A 24,038-nucleotide genomic window follows, 5' to 3' on the forward strand; every position below is an offset into this window, starting at 1 on the left:
TTTACGATTAACTGAACCTGTATTTTTAAGAGGAGAAGTAAGAAATCACATATAATTTTGATGCGGAAATTTCTTGTTAAAACACCGCCTGCGGTACCTAGATGGAGATATAATATTAATTGGGGGGGATAACATTAATATAAATAAAGAAAATGTGTTTAGTTAAGTGACTCGGAATGACGTTCATTAACACGTTTATTTTTAAAGTGATGCTTAGAATTGTAGTTTAAGGAACTTTGTCGCTACTGTAACTGTTGCTAATGAAAAATGTGGGAGCCTAGACGTATCACAACCCAATGGGTCTCCATTGTTACATGAATGACAGAGTGATTTATTATTATTATTATTTAACTGCAAATGAGTTTTCACCTGGTGACAGTGGTACTACAATAAGACAACAGACAAATAACACACATAAACACGTTCAAACAAAACACAGCACATAAACATTAGTAGAAAATTAACATAATATATAATAAACTAACATCAATGAATGCATAATGTCATGTTCTCATGTTTCCTCATTTCGCTTTACTACTCTTACGTAATCCTCCCATCCTAAACACTTTTCACTTCACTTCACTTCACTTCACTTCACTTCACTTCACTTCACTTCACTTCACTTCACTTCACTTCACTGTATTTTTTTTTTTGCTGATTTCCACCCCACCTTTACTCCGCTCCATTCATCACTTTCCTAACCCTTTTCTTAAAATTACTTGGTTTGTAGGAGAGAGTCCCTAAAGCTTCTGAAAGTATGGAGAATGAATTTTAAGGACATGAAAGAAATGATCGTTGTCAATTTTAAAACAGTTCTTCAGAATTTGATTGGCATAACTGAAGAATATATGATAGGAATCAGTTAACTGATTTATCTGGGTGGGGAGACTCGAACACGGTATCTCAGACATGCAAGGCTACTAACACTTTCGATTCCAACAGGAAAATCTGACTCACCTCCCCGATGAAATACAGGTTCATAGCTCTGAAATCTTACGACATAAGCACAACGTACATCTTAAAATGTTTTTCGCTCTCAGTTTTAAAAGTATTTGTTTAATGCCGAAAAAATAAGAAAGTTTTCTACAGCAGAGAAATCAGCCAGGACTACAAAAACATTCGCTGTGCTCCTGCAGCGTTTATTCCTAAGATGGAACTGGAGACATTTCCAAGTTAAGTTCCAGTAATAAGATCAATTAAGAAAGAATTTAAATTATTTTATTGTGATTTCGTTGTGTCCTCAAGCTTAGGAAATTTTCTTTCCTTCACTCTCAGATTTTATTTATTGTTATTCATTGAAATTATCTACAGAAGTACTGAAAATTATTTGCAGAATAATTTTCTCATAGTATTGTCACATGTATTAGTGACTATAGACGGAGTTTCAATTGATAATTGGATCTATTGACCATTTACAAGTCGTAACTACAAATAATTATAACGGTATTGCTGATTTCCACACTATAGCTCACTCAACACTAAGTCTTCTCAATCTCTTTCCACCAGTCTTTGCTTAGTAACGGCTCTCCACAATGGTTACTCCTCTGCAGTGTCTTTTTTGGGCATTTCCGCTTCCGTTGTCCTATTATAAACACTCCACAGTTGAACCATCATCTCCTGGACATTCTACTCTGTTCTGCACTACTTATATAGTCTCGAGGCGGACACATAGAAAACACTGCTTTTTCTATTGTATTCACAGCGCTGTTGCATGACAACGGAAATTATTCGATTGTTGCTTGCGTGTTTGTTGCCTCGGTGATGTGTTTATCGAGTCGTTGCCTAGCAAAATATCTAAATGTTTCCCAGAGATGATGTTGTACACCCCCTGCCCCCAGTTTCTCAGAATCTTGTTGACTACCAAGTGTGTAAAATAGTGGGTAGCTAATGGTATTTCAGTGTTTGGCATTGCAGACGGCGGAGTAAATGCGGACAGACGGGAATATGTCGGATTGCTGTCCTGAGAAATCTATGCCAATACTGTATGAAAGCGATATTAGCTACACTTTCCTTGCGCAAATATTTTTTTATATCAAATAACTATATGTCGCGTCAGTAGCAGGGAATGTCGTCACACTGGACGTTGACCTGCCCTGGAGGTCTATTAGGAAGAAAATGTACACAGCGTTTCAATCTTCATTGAAACCTCATGAAACTTATGTACACAAATTAATGACTCAATAATGAACATAAATAATTAAAATGATAATTATCACCACCATTTCGTTCTGTTTAACAGTTGAATTCTTTTTAAATTTTAAAGGAATATATTGTTATATTTGTGCTTGCGGAAAAATGCGAAATATTCATTTAATGACTTTCTTAATTTCCGGTTTTCTTGCTTTCTACAACGTTACAGCTCATCGCGAGTTCATTTCTTGAAACCATGCGAGCCAGAGTACGAGTCTCGAACATATGTGGGGGACATTACAAGAACTGTTGTGAAGAACTTACTAACCTGCATTCTTTCAAATACTTCCAGACATATAAAGAAACAACAATAAATTATAAATTATTAATTATACAAATGAGTGATATATTTATGTGCGAAATGCTAAGTCATGACTATAAAGAAACCCGTTGGTAGGCAACAGATTCCTGACACGCATCAGTGTTTACTGTGCGGTCCGTGCCAAGGTGTCATAAGCAGGACAAATCTAGATTTTATTAAGTTGTGAGAAAGTCACCGGCCAGTAAGGAAATAAACATGGAAGTTAGGAATCTACGACGTTGGAAGCCGCTACCAGACAACGATTGATGAAAATACAGAAGACTGAGAAGACTTAGTACGTGCTGTAGTGAACTGTAGGGTGTGAATTAGCGATAGCGCTATAGCTACTTGTAGTTACAATCTGTAAGTGTTCATGAAATCCAATCATCCAATCCAAACCCCGTCTATAGTCACTCTGTCATATGACGTAACGCTGATCACAGCGAGAGGGATGTTTTACGTAACATTGGCCTTTATACTAAATCAATTCAGTTCCAGTCACAATTAACCTGACGTTTCGTAATAACCTCATCGACTTAGAATGTGAATAAGTAATGCGGTAGTTTTCCTCTTTTACTGAAATTATTATGTACTAATATCAAAATGTTAAGTATTACTTATTCGTAGCTCATTAATCTTATGCATTTGACCTTCCCAACTCGACTCTCTTATTTACGCTGCTATCCAATCCCGTTGTGGTCTAGTGGTCAGAGTTCCTGGTTACAGATCCAGAGGTCCCGGGTTCAATTTGCGGCAATACCAGATTTTCTGAGATGTAGTGGGTCTGGAACGGGGTCCACGCAGCCTCGTGAGGATAATTGAGGAGCTATTTCAAGGAAATAGAGACTCCGGTCTAGAAAACCGAGATTAATGGCCGTGTGGAACCGTTGCGCTGACCACGCGACACCCTCTATCCGCTAAAGTTGGCACTAACTTCGCCGACAAGCGGCGGTCGCTCGGTCGGTATAGTTCGCTTCCCGACTACAGGCCACGGAGTTTTTTTTTTTCAATCCCGTTTATATACCCTGAGAACTCATGTTTACTGATTGGCTAGAGGCAAACCCTAAACCTAATATCCGAAGGTTAACTAATTTAAGGAGGGAACGTTTGTAATATGAAACTCACTGTGTGGGGAAATTGTAGTTTTTAATTTTAAATCAGATGGCGTATATATTTATCATTGTATATCAAAGGATTATACGATGCTGTAGCAAGTACAGGTGGTATTTAGCATAGAATGCCAAAAATAAGACAGGCTTGCTGATGTTTCTTAAGCCGAATGCATATGAAAATATTGAGAAACATAAAATTTTAATCAGTGAGTTCTTTAAGTTCTATTCTTTGTAAGTATCTTATTTTATTCAACAATAAATAATTGTTGTAGCTGAAACAGCATTATGAAATACATAGAGATTATTGCCATAAAATGTTCATTTAGATATACAACAGACATACATAATCATCTTTCCATTACATTCTTCGCTATGTTACCTTTTCAGCACATATATTGTCGCTGTGTAATCTACAAAAATTTTGTCTGCATTCTTTTAAATTTATAGTACATGAACATCCGAAGTCACATAGCCAAAGCATTTCAGACAGCTTTGCAAAATACCGAATAACCAGACAATAAATTATTATAGAATCAAAGGCACCTGTAGTAATGTTAGCGCAGAACTTACAAGGAAATTGCGAAGACAAAGAGAGGGAGAGAGAGGGAGGGACTCAACTTGCAATTATAAAGAAAGAGACAGTAAATCAGCGCAGTAGCGACTGCGCACTCAGAGTAGCAATTGTTTCTAGCCTTTCTCGTCCTTCAGCGCTACATGCAAAGGCACATCTCGGCGGGTTTTTTGAATCATGTCTCGAATTCTTGTTAATTCTTACGTTGTATTAACTGAAAAGATGGCGGTCTCCCTAGTCTAGGGGTAACGTTCCCACCTCATGACTCAAGGTACGCGGGTTCAAACCTGGCGGAGGTCGTGGAATTTTTAAGGGCGGAAAAATTCAGGGAACAAATCCTCCGGGAGGTACTTCAAGCCGTGGGTCCCGTGTCGTAGATTTACGGCACGTAAATGATCCTCATGTCTCTAGGAGACCTCTGAGCAAAATTAGTCAAGTTTCCCGCCCAAATAGTTTGTAATGCCTACGGTAGATGGGGGAAGTTTCGAGGTACCGAGGGCCGACCTCGTTGGCTGAACGGGGCTGATAGCACGCACCAGTAGCGGTAGGGTATGGCGACTGGTAGAATATCAAAGGGGTACGTACAATAGACTATTAGTCGCGGTGCATGGGAAAACCCACCCCCTCCAATAATAATAATAATAACTGAAAATATTATTTAACAGGAAGCTTTGATCTTATAGGTAATTTAGCCACACCGTAACAGATGTTTATTCAATATCAGTATGAAAATATGGGTTCACTGTGACGCCGAAACTACAGAATTTTAGTTTATTTGCGACATTACAAAAGTAAGTAAAGCTATCCTTGTAACAGGCCGTGAAGGCCCATAGGGTTGTGAGATGTTGAGGGTCCCACATTTTCTAAACAATCGGCTCAAAGATGGCGGTAAGGTTGTCAGCCTTACGTTCCAGCCGCGTTTTACTCCTCAGGAAAATTATTTAAATAATTCCTGGTACTCATTTCTGTTAGAGGCTGAGTCAACCCCAGGACCTAGTGCGACAGGAAGGATTAGGTCAATTGAAAAAATCCAATGACCTCATCGGGAATTGAACCCGCTACCTTCCGGCTTGTAGCATAGTGCCTTAACCAACTACGCTACCGCGTGCCCAATTTGGGACATTATACAAATTTAAAAGTAATTTGGCGTTGGGACGATAAAGTAATATGTGGTGAATTTTTTTTTTCCTAGTTCCTTTAGCAAAGTTGGAGAAACTACAAAAATAATATAACACTGAATTGACAACGCCCTGAGAAGTAATACAGAGGGCTAGTTTCCTACGTTACTTAATCAGCTGTACCAATTGTAAATTATTGTCAGGTGTAGGGGTTACTATAGATGGTGATTGGATTGATGAATAGATTTATTAACCACTTATACACATGAATCTCAAGTAAAAGTACCACCACTAATCTCCACAATTCACAAAAAACCACAGATAATTATTTTCTTGCCTGCTATATTTTCACTAGCCGTTCTCTGGCAACGGTTTCTAACAGTGGAGATTATTCAAATTTACGCGTTCATATCCGCTTCACAGACTCTCGTACAGAATTGACTAAGCTCTTTGTCCTTTTCTTATAATATTTCAGCTTGGACCTCGCAGAAACTCTTCATTTCCAATAGCACCTCCATTGTTGCGCGTCTATTTGTTGCTGTAGGAATATATTTACCTAACCGTTATCCAGAAACATCCCTGGTATATCAGTCCCTCTCGCGGTCGTTGCGTAGCAACGGCTCTACGCGGTGAATTATTATTAAGCCCTGATGATATGGTAGGAGGATTAGGGGCAATAAGGAAGAAAGAACTGGGAAGCAGGCGTTCAAGGGCTTCGTAAAGGTACTGAGGGGCGTCACACTGAAAATTGCGGCTAACTTAGCGCAGAGGAATCAACAAACTGCAAGAGAACTATGTCAGTTCTTCAGCTGGTCTCCCCATTCACACGACCTGAACACGGTGTGTTCACCGCAGAACTAGTTCATTTGAATTCCTTCGAGAGTTTTCCAACTGCGCTAGCTGGATTTATTTTGTTAAATTTACTGAAATTATCCCTGATTATTTGTTCTGGAATTCGTTGGACTACTTCCTGGTGAACTGTGTTGAATTTATGTTTTTTTCCTTGGCTGTTTTTAATTTTATGGAATTTCTTTTCGGTTGCTGTTGAATTTATTGGATTGGTTGACTGAAATTTAATTTATTATATGTCTTCCTAGATGCTACAAAATTTTCTGCAATTTTTCTTGGTTGACTCTTATTGAATTTATTGACTTTATTCCTGATTGCCAATTTCTAACAGCAATATCTCACAACGACTGAACCTCAGTTGTTCTCTGACACGGTAACTCAGTCACACACCAACCAATTAACTCAACTTGTCCTGGTTATAATATCCCGACAAGGGCCGCGTAGAAGACAGAGTTCTAATTTCTCTCATGAAAACATACTTGTTTGCTGAGCCGTTCCTTGGCAACGATTGATGTACAGCTGCTTCTTTCGCCGCCGTTGCCCAGCAACAGGTCTACAAGCCACAATATTATCAGTTGCTAGGATCATTAACAAAAAAATGGAAACATTTGGAAGGAACTAAATATCTAACCTGTATTTTCCTGAAGGGACTGAGGAAAACAATGAGAATATCAGTTCTGGAAGACGGTTTCCCAGGCGGGAAACTAACCGCACACCTTCTCTGACCAATCAGCTGAACAGGAGAGTAAAAGCGACTCCTGATAGGTCACGTATATGAAACACGGCTCAAAAAGAATGGACAACGATTCGTTTTAACTTCTGATAATTTTCATTATAGGAATTTTACTCGGAATTGACTATTTTGCTTGAAATGTTAGCGTCAGACATGGCGCCAAGATTCTGAGTAGCTCAGTGGCCGATGCAACTGAACTCCTTATATTCGCTGTTTGTTTCTTTGTTTCTGTCTGTCCGACTAACTAACTGTCTACCTCTCATACCATCGCGTCCTCCAATTCGATTGTCGCAGTGCAATATGGCGGCAGGACTAGCACAAATCAAAGGCAAGCACCGGCCAGAATTGGCGTGTGATTGGCTACTTTTTATTTCACTCACTAAGCTGAGAGCATCAGCGGACTATATCCTTCCAAAGGAAGTTGTTTCGCTTGATGATATGTAGATTTTAGGGCTACAAAACTTTTCCTGGTTCATTTTTCATTCGGTGACATTACATGGCTGTATTTACCGCTGAGCTACTCTACAGAGTCCACTTCTTGACTTGTTATTTTGTTTCAGTGCTTGGCCGGCGCTAAATAATGACTTTTATATTCATGAAAGAAACAGCATCATCATGATCATTGAGGAAGCTTTTGGTCAGTTGTGGTTATAAGGTGTACTTTCAGACATCACGAGGCTCTTTGCGTGGACACATGTAATCCACGGAGGCACGAGGTTATGTAGTTGGTTGAGGCACTATGCTACAAGCGGAAGGTCGCGGGTTCGATACGTGATGAAGTCATTGGATTTTTTCAATTGATCTAATCCTTCCAGCCGCAATATGGCCTTCGGATCGACTCAGCCTCTAACATAAATGAATACCAGGAAGATTCTTGGGTGTAAAGGGCGGTCGGCGCATAAGGCTTACATCATCATGTTGTCTAGAAAATATGGGAGCCTCAACGTCTCACAACCCTATGGGTCTCCATAGCCTGTTACAGGGATAGCTTTACCTTATATGTATTATTATTATTATTATTTTATTGTTAGTGTGGTGGGACTGTTTCCAGGCAATAACGGCTCTGGTAAAAATATTCATAGGCCGGAAATTGACTTGAGCGAGAGGCGGATTAAAACATTATACTGTCACGTGTCCGGTATTCTATAACTACTAGTAACAGTTTCTGGATTGGTTGATATGATTTATTAGTACTTCTATTGTAATTAAAAAGCATTTATGACAGCTCACAATCAATGACGCTCTAAGATTCATTATCCATTCCTTACTGGACTACGAGTGTCTTCTCTTCTGCGTGACTGACTTGGTTCTGATTTACAAATCGGTCACTTCTTCAGCTTCCGTTATCCACTGGTTAGCACTCAACTTCTGAATTCTGAGCTGTCTTACGAATTATTCATGCATCACTCACTCACGGAGCTTAGCACTTCTTGAGAAGCTGCCAATTGTGCAGCTATTCAAAAAATTCCTATCATTCTATGCAACCCGAAAGTTCATTACCGTGTCCACAGGAGCCCTCCAGCGATCCCTATCCTTAGCCAGATCAATTCAACACATACCATCCAATCCTGTCTCTCTAACATCCATTTTAATATTGTCCACCCACCTACGCTTAATCTTCCTAGTTGTCTCTTTCCTTATGGCTTTCCCATCAATATCCTATATGCATTTCTCCTCTTCCCCATTCGTTCTACATTCCCTGTCCACCTCATCCTCCTTAACTTAATCATTATAATTATACTTGGAGAAGCGCACAAGTTACTAACTAATGAATATCTTTTATAACTTTTATGACCTCCAACAATTTGTTTGTTATTGCGTCTATTCGTTGCTGTGAGAACATACTTACAGAACCGTTGTCTAGCAATGGCCATATTCGTCACAATACATTTTAGAATAACTGATGTGCGGCCTCAGAAGCGAATACAAGACGTCCTGAAGACAAATCAAGAATTCTGTCCGCTACAACATGAAGCTCGGTTATAGGAGAAAGAAATTAATTGCAGTCGTAGAAGACGATTTTGTTTTATGTGATTGTGCCTTGTACCTGTTGTGCAGTAAAGCGGTTTCTTGCATCGACGCATTCATGAAATTGTTACATCTCGGAGTTACAGTGATATATAATTGGAAAGTCTGAAATGTAAACGGCGCTAGTTCAACAGGCACATACACTCACACAAGACAAAAAGAATACCGCGGAATTGGCGTGGTTTTAATTTCTTCATGTGCTCTATTCAATTAGTACCCGCAAGTACGTGCAATTCATTGCCTATCTTAGAGACCTAACTTCCCAATAATTCTGATCTAAGTTGCAAACACAAACACACAAAAAAAGTGTAACCATTCCTTTGTAGCAAATATGAGGAGGTTGTATAAAAACGTTCCAGAAACCCACATTTTTCCTCACCTGAAGAATTTTCCCTACTGAAATGCTTTCTCAGTGGTCTCTTTGAATATTTATTGATTTGATCTTGAATTCTTCCCTTATTTTCAGCTGGAAATCATTCACGATCGTCAGCGATGAGAAGATACAATTTATAAGATCATGGCTTTTTTTGAATGTACTGTTCCAGAATACATAACAAAAAATACAGTAAAGCGAGAACAACTCCCTTCTGGATAGCCTATAAGCCGTCTGAGATTTTAACTGAATATCTAAAGAATATTAGCCCGTAGTCCTATAGTGGTAACATAGCCGGAAGGTCGCAGGCTCGATTCCCGATGGGAAAATTGATTTTTCAATTTATCTAATCCTTCTAGCTGCACTATGCCCTGGGGTCGACTCAGCCTCTAACAAAAATGAGTACCATAAATTTTTCTCGGTGTAAAGGACGGCCGGAACGTAAGGCTGACATCACCGCCATCTGTGAGCCGATTGTCTATAAAATATGGGATCCTCGACGTCTCACAACCCTATGGGCCTCCATGGCCTGTTACAGGGATACTTTTTATTTTTTCATCAGTCTTTTCGATATAATTTTAGTAGGTGCTGAAAAGTAGTCCCTGTTTCTAAGCACCTTGGTGTTAATGTAAAGGTAGAGGATGAATTTGTAACCTTAGCTCTAAATGAATGGTCAATTTCACGCTTCAGGCAGGCTGAGTTTGCAGAATAAGGGAAAGAAGAAATTTCCCCGCACCTGCCGGAAATAGAAAGCTAGTCATGTAACCCCTAACCAGTCACTTCAACGCCTTAGCTATCCTGGTATGTCCTCAGTCTCTGTTTCTCTCTTAAAGTCAGAGACCAAGTTTCACACCCATACAGGACCACAGATAAAATAATAATTTCGTATATTCTAATTTCTATGTTTTCAGACAGCAGACGAGAAGACAAAACAGCTCTGAACCTAATGGTAGCCAACATTACCCGAGTTCAATCTCCTCTTAATTTCCTCCTGAGTAAAATATTGAATTGGTACTGTCATTTACAAAATCCTATGGAAAAGAAATTACTGTTTTTGTGGAATTTTATAAGATAGCTTTGATCTTTTGTTCCCACCGAACGTCTTGACGTACGTCTAAATTAAGTAAAACTAGAAAAAAAAAAGCAATTGCTTAAATTCGATTAGTGGGGGGGGGAGTCCAACTGGGTCCACTCAGCACGGCGGCCACTGATTGGCCTATTGTACCTACCCCTGGTGATTATGATGATGGAGAATTTGGTGGAATGAAGATTGGCAGGTGAAACTGAAGTATTCGGAGAAAACCCGCCCCAGCGCCACTTTGTGCACCATAAATTCCACTTTACCAGACCCCGGGATCGAACCCGGGCCGCCGCAGTGGGAAGCCAGCGACTAACAGCTTGAGCTATGGCGCGGCCCAAAAGCTACAGTAAAGCAGATATAGCATTTCAAGTTTTCGTTAAGAATGTTTTTTTTTTTTTTGTATTTTGTTTCTTCAACATGATCTAGCATCGTGCAAAATAACAACACACATGACACGTTAATATAAATATCCATTTAGAATTTCTACTTGCCAGACCGTAAAAGAATTCGCCTTAGGCTAGCGAGGGGCCGTAGTATTAAGCCTCTACCTTTTGTTAAAGGCTATATGCTATATTCTTTTCACTGTCAATTCGAAACTCATTGTCAAGGTCCCTTTACACAAATTAATAAACAATCTCAAAGAACCATAACAATGCTTTAAATTAGGCCATGGTCACTTTTCTTTCTCCAGCTTTCAGAATCACGTCATACACCAACGTCGCCATTAACCTTGCAGAAAATAATTAACAGTGAAAGAATACAACCCAATCAATCTTGGCCAGTAGTCGATTAGAATTCAATACTAGGAGGGGTCCCTGGTCTCTGCGTGTAACTTCCAGGGATGTAATTAAACCACTGTGGGCCCGAAACCTCCCAGTGATGTTCAATTATTGATTCTGGCTTTCAATACAATCGAACAGTCGTCCCCGCCCACACTAATACCGGTTTCTTTGTATGAATACAAGCACGTATCTTCTTTTCGCCCTGCCAGTGGCTGTTTCTACCATTGTGTCACTAGTCAGTCGGTACTCTTCTATAGGTATATCATTTGTACCCGTGCTCCCGTTGATTTGGAAATAATTCTCAGTTAAAGAAACATTTCGATTTCAAGTACAGTCACTGAAATGTTACTGTTAAATTCTTTTAAACATCCTTAGTTAGTAAAGGTAAGGCTATCCCTGTGAACATATAACAGGGTGTTGAGGAGAATATTTGGACCGAAGAGGGATGAAGTGACAGGAGGTTGGATAAAACTGCATAATGAGGAGGTTCATAACTTGTACTCTTCACCAAGTATAATTAGAATGATCAAGTTAAGGAAGATGAGATGGACAGGGCATGTAGCACGAACGGGGGAGACGAGGAATGCATATAGGATATTGGTGGGAAAGCCAGAAGGAAAGAGACCACTAGGAAGACCAAGTCGTAGGTGGGTGGACAGTATTAAAATGGATCTTAGAGAGATAGGATGGGATGGTATGGATTGGATTGATCTGGCTCAGGATAGGAACCAGTGGAGGGCTCTTGTGAACACGGTACGTAATGAACCTTCGAGTTCCATAAAATGCTGGGAAATTCTTGAGTAGCTGCAGAATTGGCGTCTCCTCCAAAAGGGCTCAGCTCCACGAGTAAGTAAGTAAGTAATAACATTCAGTAAAAGTAAAGCTATCCCTGTAACAGGCCGTGGAGGGCCATGGGGTTGTGAGACGTCGAGGCTCCCACATTTTCTAGAAAATGGAATCACAGATGGCGGTGAGGTTGTCAGCCTTACGCGCCGGCCGCCTTTACCCTCAGGAATATTCCTGGTACTCATTTCTGTTAGAGGCTGAGTCGACCCCAGGGCCATAGTGCGGCTGGAAGGATTAGGTCAATCGAAAAAAATTCACTTCATCGGGAATCGATCCCGCGTGCTTCTGACTTGTATTATAGTGTTTCCTGAGTTAGTAGAGGTAAAGTTGTTCTTGTGCTTAATTAATTAAGCAGTACACCAGGAAGACGTATGGGGGGAGTCGATGTATAGATCCACATTTTCTTGATCTCGGCGCTAATGGGAGGTGAGTAGTCAGCTTCACGCCCCGGCCGCTTTACCCCCGGGGATAGAGCTCCCGATACAAATTGGATAGGTTGGTTGGACCCCAGAGTCGGTCTGGACGACGTGGAGAAGAGAAAATTCTTGACACTACCGGGACTCGAACTCCGAACTTTTGGTCGTCTAGCGAGAAGGTAGTCGCTATACCGACTGAGCTATCCCGGGTCGCTCCCTGAGTTAGTACTCTCATTAAATATCCACGAATTTAATTTAACCATGCAATTATCCAGCTAGCATGACTTGATTTTCTGAGTTATTTTCCTACTAAAGCCTGTATTACGTATTTTGTTTTCGAGAATAAGATAATGCAGTTTAATTTTGGAACAAGAAGAAGAAGAAAATATATTTTTTTCCATTTTTTTTTTTAATTTCACGGTAGAGATATATTTTACGCAAAACCTGAAATTGACAGAGTGTCACATTTGAATAATTCATGACTTTAAAGTCGAAATAAGTTCTCGTGATTTTAAACTGGGAATATCTTGCTATAGGATTCTGACGATGCTGTATAACACACAGAGATATTGGGTTTTCGGACTTTATCCATCGTCCTGGTTTTAAGATAAGTAAGAAAAAGCACGACGTTTCGGAAACTGGATCTGTTTCCGTCCTCAGGTAAGGGAAAACACCTACTCTGTTGGGTCCCTTAGAAAGAGTTAGCCTCAATCACTGGACCAGTGATGTGGTGTTTTCCCTCACCTGAGAACGGAAGCAGATCCAGTTTCCGAAACGTCGTGCTTTTTCTTACTTATCTTAAAACCAGGACGATGGATAAAGTCCGAAAACCCAATATCTCTGTGGGAATATCTTGTTCCAGTATAATTAAAATTAATGGGTAATATGTTATTATGCAATAGACAATGAAGTAGTTTGGGGGGGCAATACTTCGTTCATTATTAATTGGCTTTTGAGTTATTTAACAACAGTGCTTCAAACTACAAGGTTTATACGTGTATAATGTTGACTAAGACGCAAAAATGTTCACAAATGTTGAGTATATGAACTGAAAAGTGGAAATCATGTCTTGTTCCAAGGCATAGTCTTGGAATTCGCTTAGAAATATCGAGAATCACAATAGATTCCAGTGGATAACCCACTGATAATTTTTTCCCCCTTGGCACTACAGCCCCAGTGGGCCTAGGCCTACCTCCATGAACTCCGTTCACTTCGGTTTTTCTAGATCTTACACATTCGGTAGGACTCCTTGGGCGAGTGATCAGCTCGTCGCAAGGCCTCTACCTGTACACAAACACAGAAAAACGTACACACACAAACTAAACATCCATGCCCTGAGTGGGATTCGAACCGACGATCCCGGTTTCCAAGCAAGCGAAGACAGTGCATGCCTTAGACCTCTCGGCTACCGTGACCGGCCCACTGATAATTAATAGAGAATAAATTCCGAAAGCAGGTCTAGATCGGAACCGCTACACCAAATTAGTGGCTCACGCATTGTTAATTTTTGTATTTTTCGCGCTCCGCTCGCTTTGTCCTGGGGAGAGAAAGTCCTAGTCTCCTTGAATACGACTCTGATGGACTCTAGAGCCATTGTGGACTGCCCTGAGGATCTTACCGGCAGACCAAGGCCTGTAAAGACACAACTTTCAATGCAACGTGACTGTACTTCCCTCCTGAGTCAATTGCAGTGACCACGATGAACCTAGGATGATGTTTCAATCAACAGGACCACCCTAGCATCGCCACTGTACGGTAACAATGCCACAATATGGGGCGCATTTGACTGCTAGGGGTTGCAGCCTCTTTGTCTGTCACTCTGAACCTTTGACTAATGGATGTATCCACCACAAGTAACAATTGACCCACTTTCACTTCGGGAAATTGAATTTCTTTCACTCAGATTATGTTCAAGTCCAAAGGAATTGGACACAAAACTTCACACATTTGTACAATAAAACGCCTATCTTTTGCTTATAAGCGTGAAACATGCTATGGGTAACGTTATACAGTTAAGGGTGGAAAATTAGTGATGAATTAATCACTTATTAAAAACGGAATACGTTGAAAGTACAAGCAAAAAGAATAACCAATGACAAGAAATGAATGGTTCTGTGTTGCCATTGGCTACGGAGAGTGCCAAGAAATTCCTTGGTCTAATCTTTTTTTGAACACATTTTTAACAAAATTATTTTAAAAAGTGTAGGGAAGTAATGAGCCGGTCACGGTAGCCGAGTGGTCTAAGGCATGTACTGTCTNATTTTAAAAAGTGTAGGGAAGTAATGAGCCATTTTTGTTGCATGGGAGGTTCTCGGAGGGGTGATTGTGGAACACTGTGATCACTTTCCAGACCATAAGATTTAGCGCCGCAGGAGGGTGGATCACTTTCCTGCTTTGTATTTTTGGGGGGGGGGTTCTGGGTTCAAGTTTCGGGCACGACGACCTAGTACCCTAACTCAAGTTTTTCTTGGTATTCTTCAGTCGCTAAGACAACCGTCGAGATGCGCCTAAAATGAAGACACTACCGCTTGTTTCAATATCCTTTCAAATTCATTATTCATCAGTCATTCAATCACTTGACCCTACATATTTCGAAACATTGAAAGAAGTTAAAGGAACTGTAAATATCTGCAGCATTTATGTTATATTTCTTAAGATTTGTATATGTATATCAGCATACATATAGTACAATATGTATAATTAGCAATTCAGTTATTTACAGAGCTGCCTAGTTAGCTGGTTAGATAGTTCTTTAATTAGCAAAATAAGTAGTAAGCCAGTTAGTTATTTAAGTAGTTCGTAAGTTAGTTCCTCAGATATTTCAGCAGTTAAGTTGTCTATTAGTAAATTATACACCTAATTAGTTATTTGTCTGTTATTCATTCATTCAGTCAGTCAGTCTGTCAGTAATTCAGTCATTTATCCATTCAATAAGTCAGCCAGTCAGTCAGTCAGTCAATCAGTCTGTTATTTAGTCATTCATTCATTCATTCAGTCAGTAAGTCAGTTATTCAGTCATTCAATTATTCATTCAGTAATACAGTCAGTCTGTTAGTCATTCATTCAGAAAGTCGGTCAGGCAGTCAGTCAGTCTCTTATTCAGTCATCATTAATTTATTCAGTAAGGTAGTCAGTCTGTCAGTAATTCAATCATTTATTCAGTCAGTCAATCTGTCAATAATTCAGTCATTCATTCATAAGTCAGTTAGTCATTCATTCGGTAACTAAATCAGTCATTCGTCAGTCAGTCAGTGATTCATTCATTCAGTCAGTCAGTCTGTAAATAATTCAATCATTCATTCAGCCAGTCAATCTGTCAGTAATTGAGATATTCATTCATAAGTCAGCCAGTCAGTTATTCTGTCATTCATTCAATAAGTAATGAGTCAGTCAGTTATAAAACAACGTGTACTGAACAGTAAAACGAACAAACGACATTTATGCTTTTACGAAGCTGTTCCAAAATGAAGTGGCAGAAATGATTCCAGTACGAAACTAGACTCGTTATGGATATAGCATGTGGTAAGACGTCTGCAGCTGACAGTTAATTAAAATTAACAGCAGTTTAATTTGAGGTCGTATTTATTTTCTTCCAGAATCCTATATATATATTACTAAAGCTATTGGCTGCGTTTCAGTTCAATGTAAATATAGCCCTATGATCTAATTCAGTAACAGCAATTTTCAGACGCAGGTGCGCATGTGCAGTATGGCGTGACTAGCTAGGACATAGATGACCTTGACTGGCCAGTTTTGGAGAGGAGAATCAAGGAACATGTAACACGTTTCTTTAAAGCCCAAAGTCAACTTTTTATTGCGGACTTTAATATTAAACTTCGGACCTGGCGTGAATCTGATGTTCAATCTAAAGAGCTCTATAAACTCTGTGTATAAAGAAATAGAATCCATCTTTCTTTGAGGCCACGCGTTAATGGGATTATGTGATATACCAATATTCACGAAATTTAGTATTTCTCTCAGAATACATGTTTCTATGCATCACTGGCGTCTGCAACATATTTGTTTTATTTCACGATATTCATTTTTATTTATTCGTAAAAAATTCATATAATTCATATAAAATTATGAAACTTGTCTTTTAACATTGGCCTCCGTGAAGATTGTCTTTTAAGACAAAAGAATATTAAACAAGAAACAAATTTTATGGTTTTATTCTGCAGGCGAACTATACCGACCGAGCGACCGCCGTTTGTCGGCGAAGTTAGTTCTAACTTTAGCGGATAGAGGGTGTCGCCTGGTCAGCGCAACGAATCCCCAACAGCCGTCAATTTCGGTTTTCTGGACGGGAGCCACTATTTCCTTGAAATAGCTCCTCAATTATCCTCACGAGGTTGAGTGGACCCCGTTCCAGACCCACTACTTCTCAGAAAATTTGGAAGCGCCGGGAATCGAACATGAGACCTCTGGATCTGTAGCCAGGAATTCTGACCACTAGACCATAAAGGAATTCGGTAAAAATATATCGATTTTTATAATTAATTATTAATTATAACTGGATAAAATTTTATGGTATTATGCATCGGCAATAATTGCGTCTATCAAATCCGCCTAACAGTGCTTGGCCATTTCTTCAGCTATCTGCATTTCTGTGTTAGTTGTTTCCTTGCTATGTCCATCACTGTTTCCTGACTTCAATTTCATCTTTCAACGCTTCAATATCTAATTGTTTTGAAAGAGAAATTTAAATTGTAACATATTCTTCAATTGTGGAGATTACGAGATATTACATTATACCCCAAGTGATTTCAGTTAGAATCAAGAAACATGCAAAATTTTTATTATTAGCGCAATTTATATTGTAGTACTTTTCTCAGCCTGGCATGAATTTTCTTTCTAACTTCCTTCTATTTCATCTTTGTTTCATGTTATCCTTCATTGTTTCGCTTAATTTATCATGTTGAAACAGAGTTCCTCTTTCTGTAATATCGTGTCGTGTAGCCGGATTATCGTTCTGCACGCATTGGCTGTACTTCCATTGCGTGTGAATATGTTGGATGCTTTTGTCCTCAACTTCCCAATTCTAACAAAATTTACCAGGTGGCAGACCAACATATATTTTTTTTTTATTCAAGCCGGTTCCTTTGCCCTGTCGTTTAAAAAACAAAAAAGTTATATTTCTTTTCAATAGAGAATTATACCAACAATGTGTTTGCATGTGTATAAGTTGAATGGTATACCTTCCACCAATACAAATATAACAACAGGTACTTATACCAAGTCTTTTGTGGTAAATATTCACCATAGCCTTTCAACGAAAACAAAAAAAGAAACCGATAAATACACATAACACACAGTTTCTGAATGCTAAAGAAAAGGATCTCGTTTCGGCGTCTACCAAATGAAAGCCTTTGATCATTTCAATTAATAAATGAACTAGAAACATATAATTTTCTCTGACGCCACGCGATTTTGCGGTAGGGCTTTCAGACTTACTCCGCTACTTTGTTCACAGAAAACCTTTCCTGTCTGTCTGCCTTCTTTACGCAAGGTTCACGAAATGAAAACATAAAAGGGAGGTCATATCCGTTTATTGTATTTCATCTTTAAAACTAACAGACTTATTTCATTTAAATTTTATCTATATGAGGATGAAACAAAATGTTCAGTGAACTTAGTTTTGCTCCAGCAGTTTAATATAATGCTTAAAGATACAAACAAAATAAACTCCGTGGTTTTAGTCCGCAAACGAATTATACCGACCGAGCGACCGCCGCTTGTCGGCGAAGTTAGTGCCAAATTCTGCGGATAGAGGGTGTCGCGTGGTCAGTGCAACGGATCCCCACGGCCGTTATTTTTGGTTTTCTTTCAGTTTAACGAAATGTGAGGTTTTACAGATTTATCCCTTGAGATTCAGCAGTGGTAAGAAAATTGAGAAGCTAATTAAGGATGGGATCAGTGATTATTACTAATAGCAGCATGGGAAATTTCTAAAAGCAGTATAAAATTACCGGTTCGCATTGATAAAAACACAAGCTTAGTAATGACCAAGTAATGATAATTGTTTCCTACTTACTGATGACTAATCATATTATTACTAGCCGGTGACGTATTAGCTGAATTATCCAAATAATCAATGGATTATTGCTGTAGCCTGTTCCTACAGAGAGACCGACTTCTACAAATTAGAGGCTTTGTGGCAATCTAGACTTAAGAATCCACTACTGTCCTTATATAGGCAACTTCTCAACGTGTAACAAGATACTGAAAGAACTGTACCTGCTTTCCAGACACAGCACTCATAATTTGACCGCACACTCAGGACACACTCATACTGGTACTGTACACCTGTTCACAGTTTAATGCTCTAAATGTGAGTAATATTATTCAGAACATATCAAGGCAGTTCAATATCAGAGTCAGAGTCAGGATTGCTTTAGGACTGTAGGTTTATCGCCAATCAGTTCGTCTTGACGCCAAGCCCTTCGAGGATCAAGACTAGAGATTTCTTCTTTGCAACTCAATCCTTGCGAACGTAAATATGATCGCAACATGATAATGAATTCTGGGTAGGTGAAGACTATGCAGGATATTGTCAAGGCCTATTTTATACTATTATCCCCATTTATGGCTGGAGAAACGGAGTGTGAAAAGTTTCATTCGAGGCAGTTCTTGAGAGGGAAATGTATAGTTTTTATGAAACATGTTGTCAAGAACGTAAAAGATAAAAGTAAAGCTATCCCTGTAACAGGCCGTGGTGACCCATAACGTTGTGAGACGTCGAGGCTCCCACATTTTCTAGAAAATGGAATCACAGATGGCGGTGAGGTTGTCAGCCTTGCGCGCCAGCCGCCTCAGGAAGATTCCTGGTACTCATTTCTGTTAGAGACTGAGTTGACCCCAGGACCATAGTTCGGCTGGAAGGATTAGGTCAATTGAAAAAAAAAAATCCAATGACCTCATCGGGGCTTGAAACCTCGACCTTCCGTACCGCGTGCCCCGTTGTCAAGAATGTGTCTGAAAAAAAATATTTATGTTGGTGACATATTTTATTTATTTGTGGTTGACTTAATGATGTTGTCAATAGCCAAGATTATGCAGCTTCGAATGTTAGGATGGTTACTGAGTGATAATTCTGGAAGGAATCTGTCGTGGCTTATTTTAAATTATTATCTCAACATTCGTCTGAAGATAATGAAGAATATAATGAGAAACCTCAATCAGGTCAGTCGATGTTCCGAAATGGTACAAATTGTTAGAAACATTTTATTTGGAAAATATATTTACTATATTTTAGCACAAATATATGTCCTGGTTAAACGTCAGGTCACGCCCAGATCTTGCCTCTTGAATTCCAAGATGTATGTCCCATTGAACATAAGAAGAGACAGTACTGGACACACTGCGCATGCGCTAGCAATGCATTCGCATAAGCGGTATGATGTTAGAAGCAGGTTCCAGGTGCATTAAATCAAACTGCGTATTTCCCGTCATTCATTTTTCCTTGATATGAAGCCGGACATGGTTGTCATTAAATTCTTTGAGGCAGGTACATTGTCATTTCTATTAGACTGTGAAAGTTTTATAGCCTGCCTTCCATAGCATCTTGATCCTTTGCTAGGCAACAGGTTCCTAACATGCATCAATGGGCTAAACGTTGGAAACGGTGTTTTCTTTGCGGCCCGTGCCGAGGTGATATAAAGAGAAAAGTCTAGGATATATTGTACATAGAAACAGGAATTAAGATTGAATTTGTAAATATATGTAAATACTGACAATAGACTTAGTAACACAGACTATGACTGACAAATGACAGACCCGACCTCTCGTCAGAGAGGGCGCCCCAAATGAACAGGACAGTAACTTTCATATAAAGAAAAAAGAAATCTGGTCATGAGCCCCAGTCGGGGCTCGACACCAAGACAGACAGACTGACTGACCGTCAGTCGCAATGTGACTTTGACTCTGACTTTGACTTGAGTAGAGGTTGTCAAAGTTCTGTGTGTATAAATCAGGAAATTCAAATGAAAAACCTAGAAGCATTTGACGCAGGGGATCTACCTGTCTTGCAGTCATTGTCCATCTGTGTCTAATCTTACACTGAATAGAAGATGTATTCCATTTGTAAATAGTGTAAAATATCTCGGTGTAATCTTTGATAGGAGGGTTACATGGAGATTGCACATAGAAATGACAGAAATCAAAGCCTTTAGAACATTTATAAGATTGTAGTCCCTATTCAAAAGTGAGCAATGAAGCGCTAATATTGAGTTGGCCCTTCACAAAGTTCTAATTAAATCTGTAATGATTTATTCTAGTCCAACCTGGGAATTCGCGGGAAATACCCATTTAATGAAATTGCAGCGCTTGCAAAATAAGGTTCTCCGCACCATTGGCAATTTTCCAAGACACACAGCGGTTCGCGATTTGAACATGGCGTTCAAAATCCCGTACATATATGATTATAATACAAACTCATGCAGGAAACAAGCAGAACACATACAAAACCATGAAAATGCAAATGTTCGCAACATTGTAAAAAGCGAGCCCCGATAAAGAAAATATAAGAGGATTAAACTTGGCTGCGGTCAAGCATACGACCGTTCAGGTGACTAGACTGCCGTTGTAGCAAGAGCTACTAAGGATAGGGCATGATCTGCTCTACTGAGCTTGGACTGACAGGGGTTTTGTGTATTTTGTACATTTAATATATATAATAGTTAATGTATATACATTTAATAACAAGTACGTGTAAAATGTAAATTGTACATACTGACAACAGACTTATTACTGCTGACTGTGACTCTAGCAAACAACAGACCCGTCCTCTCGTCAGAGAAAGCGCCCCACATCAACAAACTTGCAACTGTCTGACAGTAAAAAAGATCTCGTCTTAAGCCCCAGATGGCTGCTTTATTCCAAGATAGACTGGCCGGCTGACCGTCGGTCGTAACATAAGTTTGAATTTTACTTTAGTTTCCGTTTAGTTAATTGTGAGACAATCGTCAGCCAGTAATGACGTGAACACGGAAGTTGAGAGCGTTGGAAGCCGTCACCAGACAACGATTGGTGAAGAAACAATAGACTGAGAAGAATTACTATTTGCTGTAGTGAACTTCTGAGGGTGTGAATTAGAGATAGCATTATAATTATTTGTAGTTACGTCCTGTAAGTAGTCAATAAATAATTCGCCAACTCAAACCCCGTCTATAGTCACACATACTACATGACAATATATTACATAAACATGAGTCTCATTAAAATCTCAAGCTATTATTTGGAAACAAATTTTCTGTATTGTGAACATTAAACGAATTATGATGAAAATTTCTGACTCCGTGAAGTGAGATACTTTTCTCTCCTCTTGCTACCCCTTTGGAGCATAGGGCTGATTTCTCAGTTTCATGATCATTTTAAAGACAGTAGGGCTCCTTAGAAGGGTGATCAGCTCGTCGCAAGGTCTCTACCTAAACACAGGACAAAACAAACACAGAATAAACACATACACGCACAAAACATCCATGCCTTGCGTGGGATTCCAACCCACGATCTCTGATTTTGACCGAGCGAAGATAGTTCATGTCTTAGACCTCTCAGCTACCGTAACCGGCTGAAGTGAGATTAGCAAACGAATATACATGGTCAGCTGTAATGCGGCATAGTTTCCACTGCTCCTTAGTCATAGTGCAGCCAAGTGCGAGATGAGGGTTGCAGTCCATCGCAGAACCAGCATTACAACAGTGCGTAGACCTTGGATTTCTATGGGATTAACAGCGAAATGCTCTTAACCAGAAGATGTCCACTAAGAAAATATTTCATAATAAACGCCGGTCAATTTCTTCTTTAATTAAGATAACAGTAAAAGATTTTACCTTGAGTTTCCTCATTTCCAATTAACAGAAGCTTAGAGAGTACGGAAATAAAAGAAAATTTCAGATCGTACTTGTCACTACCAACCGGCTGTTCGTGACTGCCGTATTGATCATGGCTGGTGATGGATGAGTGTGGGACATGGGAGGAATGATGATTGGCATTGGAAACAAAGATAATCCGAGAAATACTTGTCCCAGTGCCACCTTCTCCACTAAAATCCCTGTAACTCTCCTTTCATTAAGCTTAACCTCAACGAAGGACATGGCGGCTCCAGTTTTGCAACGGCCTCATCAGAAAGTCCTTATGCACTTTAACTTCAATATTTAGAACAATAGTAAGAGAATATTATAATGTGAAAATTAAGTAAAGTAAAGGTATCACTGTAACAGGCCGTGGAGGCCCATAGGGTTGTGAGACGTCGAGGCTCCCACATTCTCTAGACAATCGGCTCATAGATGGCGGTGAGGTTGTCAGCCTTACGGGGCCTTTCGCTCCCAACAAGATTCCTGGTACTCATTTCTGTTAGAAGCTGAGTCGACCGCAGGGTCATAGTGCGACTGGAAGGCTTAAGTCAATTGAAGTTTCAATGACTTCATCGGGACCCGAATCCGCGAACCTCAGACTTGTAGCACAGTGTCTCAATCAAATACGCCGTTGCCCAGATATTACCCTGGTATATCCACGTATCTCCCAGTCGTCGCATAGCAACGGCTCTACACGCTATAATACTGTATATACCCCTATATGTATCTATCATGATTCATGATCTTCAGAGCGAATTTTTCTATTCGCGATCATTCGAGGAACATATCGCGTGAGAATATTTAGTGTGAATATATAAGCTAGACAATCATTTGGAATCCTCACGTAAGTTTCGGTCGCTTATGACATCTAGTTAAAATCAGAAAGGACAAGAAGTTATGGGATCTACTTTTCTTTCACTGTGTACTAAGTAATACGATACGGACCTCACAGAAAGCACCGCGTCCAACAGTTCTTATATATTTTTACGTGTGTATTGGTTAAGGATTGAAGGAATTTACCTGGCCATTGCATATCAACGTTACAGAGAGGGACACAGACAGCAAGATGATGTCATATGTCTCCTTTTATTTTTCAAAATAAGGAAAGTAGACTAAGAACACATCCTTGGATCCAATTAGCTACATTTTGCGGCGTGGTAACAATAAAAGCGAATGACAGTGACGTACACCACATGAGAAACTTTGTAAACAAACAAACGGACTGTCACTTTGTTACAGTATAATTTCCACTTGTCTCCGTATATCTACAGAAACAGTTCAAGGAAGCAATCTCCTTCAAATTCGACCCTGCCCCGCCTGATCGGCCATTTTGTTTCATCAACGCTGCTGTTAAGATTGCAAAACAGTGCAGTATTCTCAGCAAATATCGGGGTACCGGATTCACAAAATAATATCTCTCTTCGTGTATAAAACTAACTTGGCTTGTGGCAACAACATAATACAGGGTGTTTCTAAATCAGGAAGAATTCACCATTGATAGTGAAGGTAAGATAAAGGTGAAGCTATCCCTGTAACAGGCCATGGAGGTCCATAGGGTTGTGAGACGCCGAGGCTCCCACATATTTTAGACAATCGGCTCATAGACGGCTGTGAGGCTATCAGCCTTACACGCCAGCCGCCCTTTACCGCCCAGGAATATTCCTGGCACTCATTTCTGTTAAAGGCTGAGACGACCCCAGGGCCATAGTGCGGCTGAAGGATCAGGTAAATTGAAAAAAAAATCACCTCATCAGACTCGAACCCTCGACCTTCCGGCTTGTAGC

This window comes from Cryptotermes secundus, unplaced genomic scaffold, assembly GCF_002891405.2.
Source record: "Cryptotermes secundus unplaced genomic scaffold, Csec_1.0 scaffold284, whole genome shotgun sequence".
Lineage (NCBI taxonomy): Eukaryota > Metazoa > Arthropoda > Insecta > Blattodea > Kalotermitidae > Cryptotermes > Cryptotermes secundus.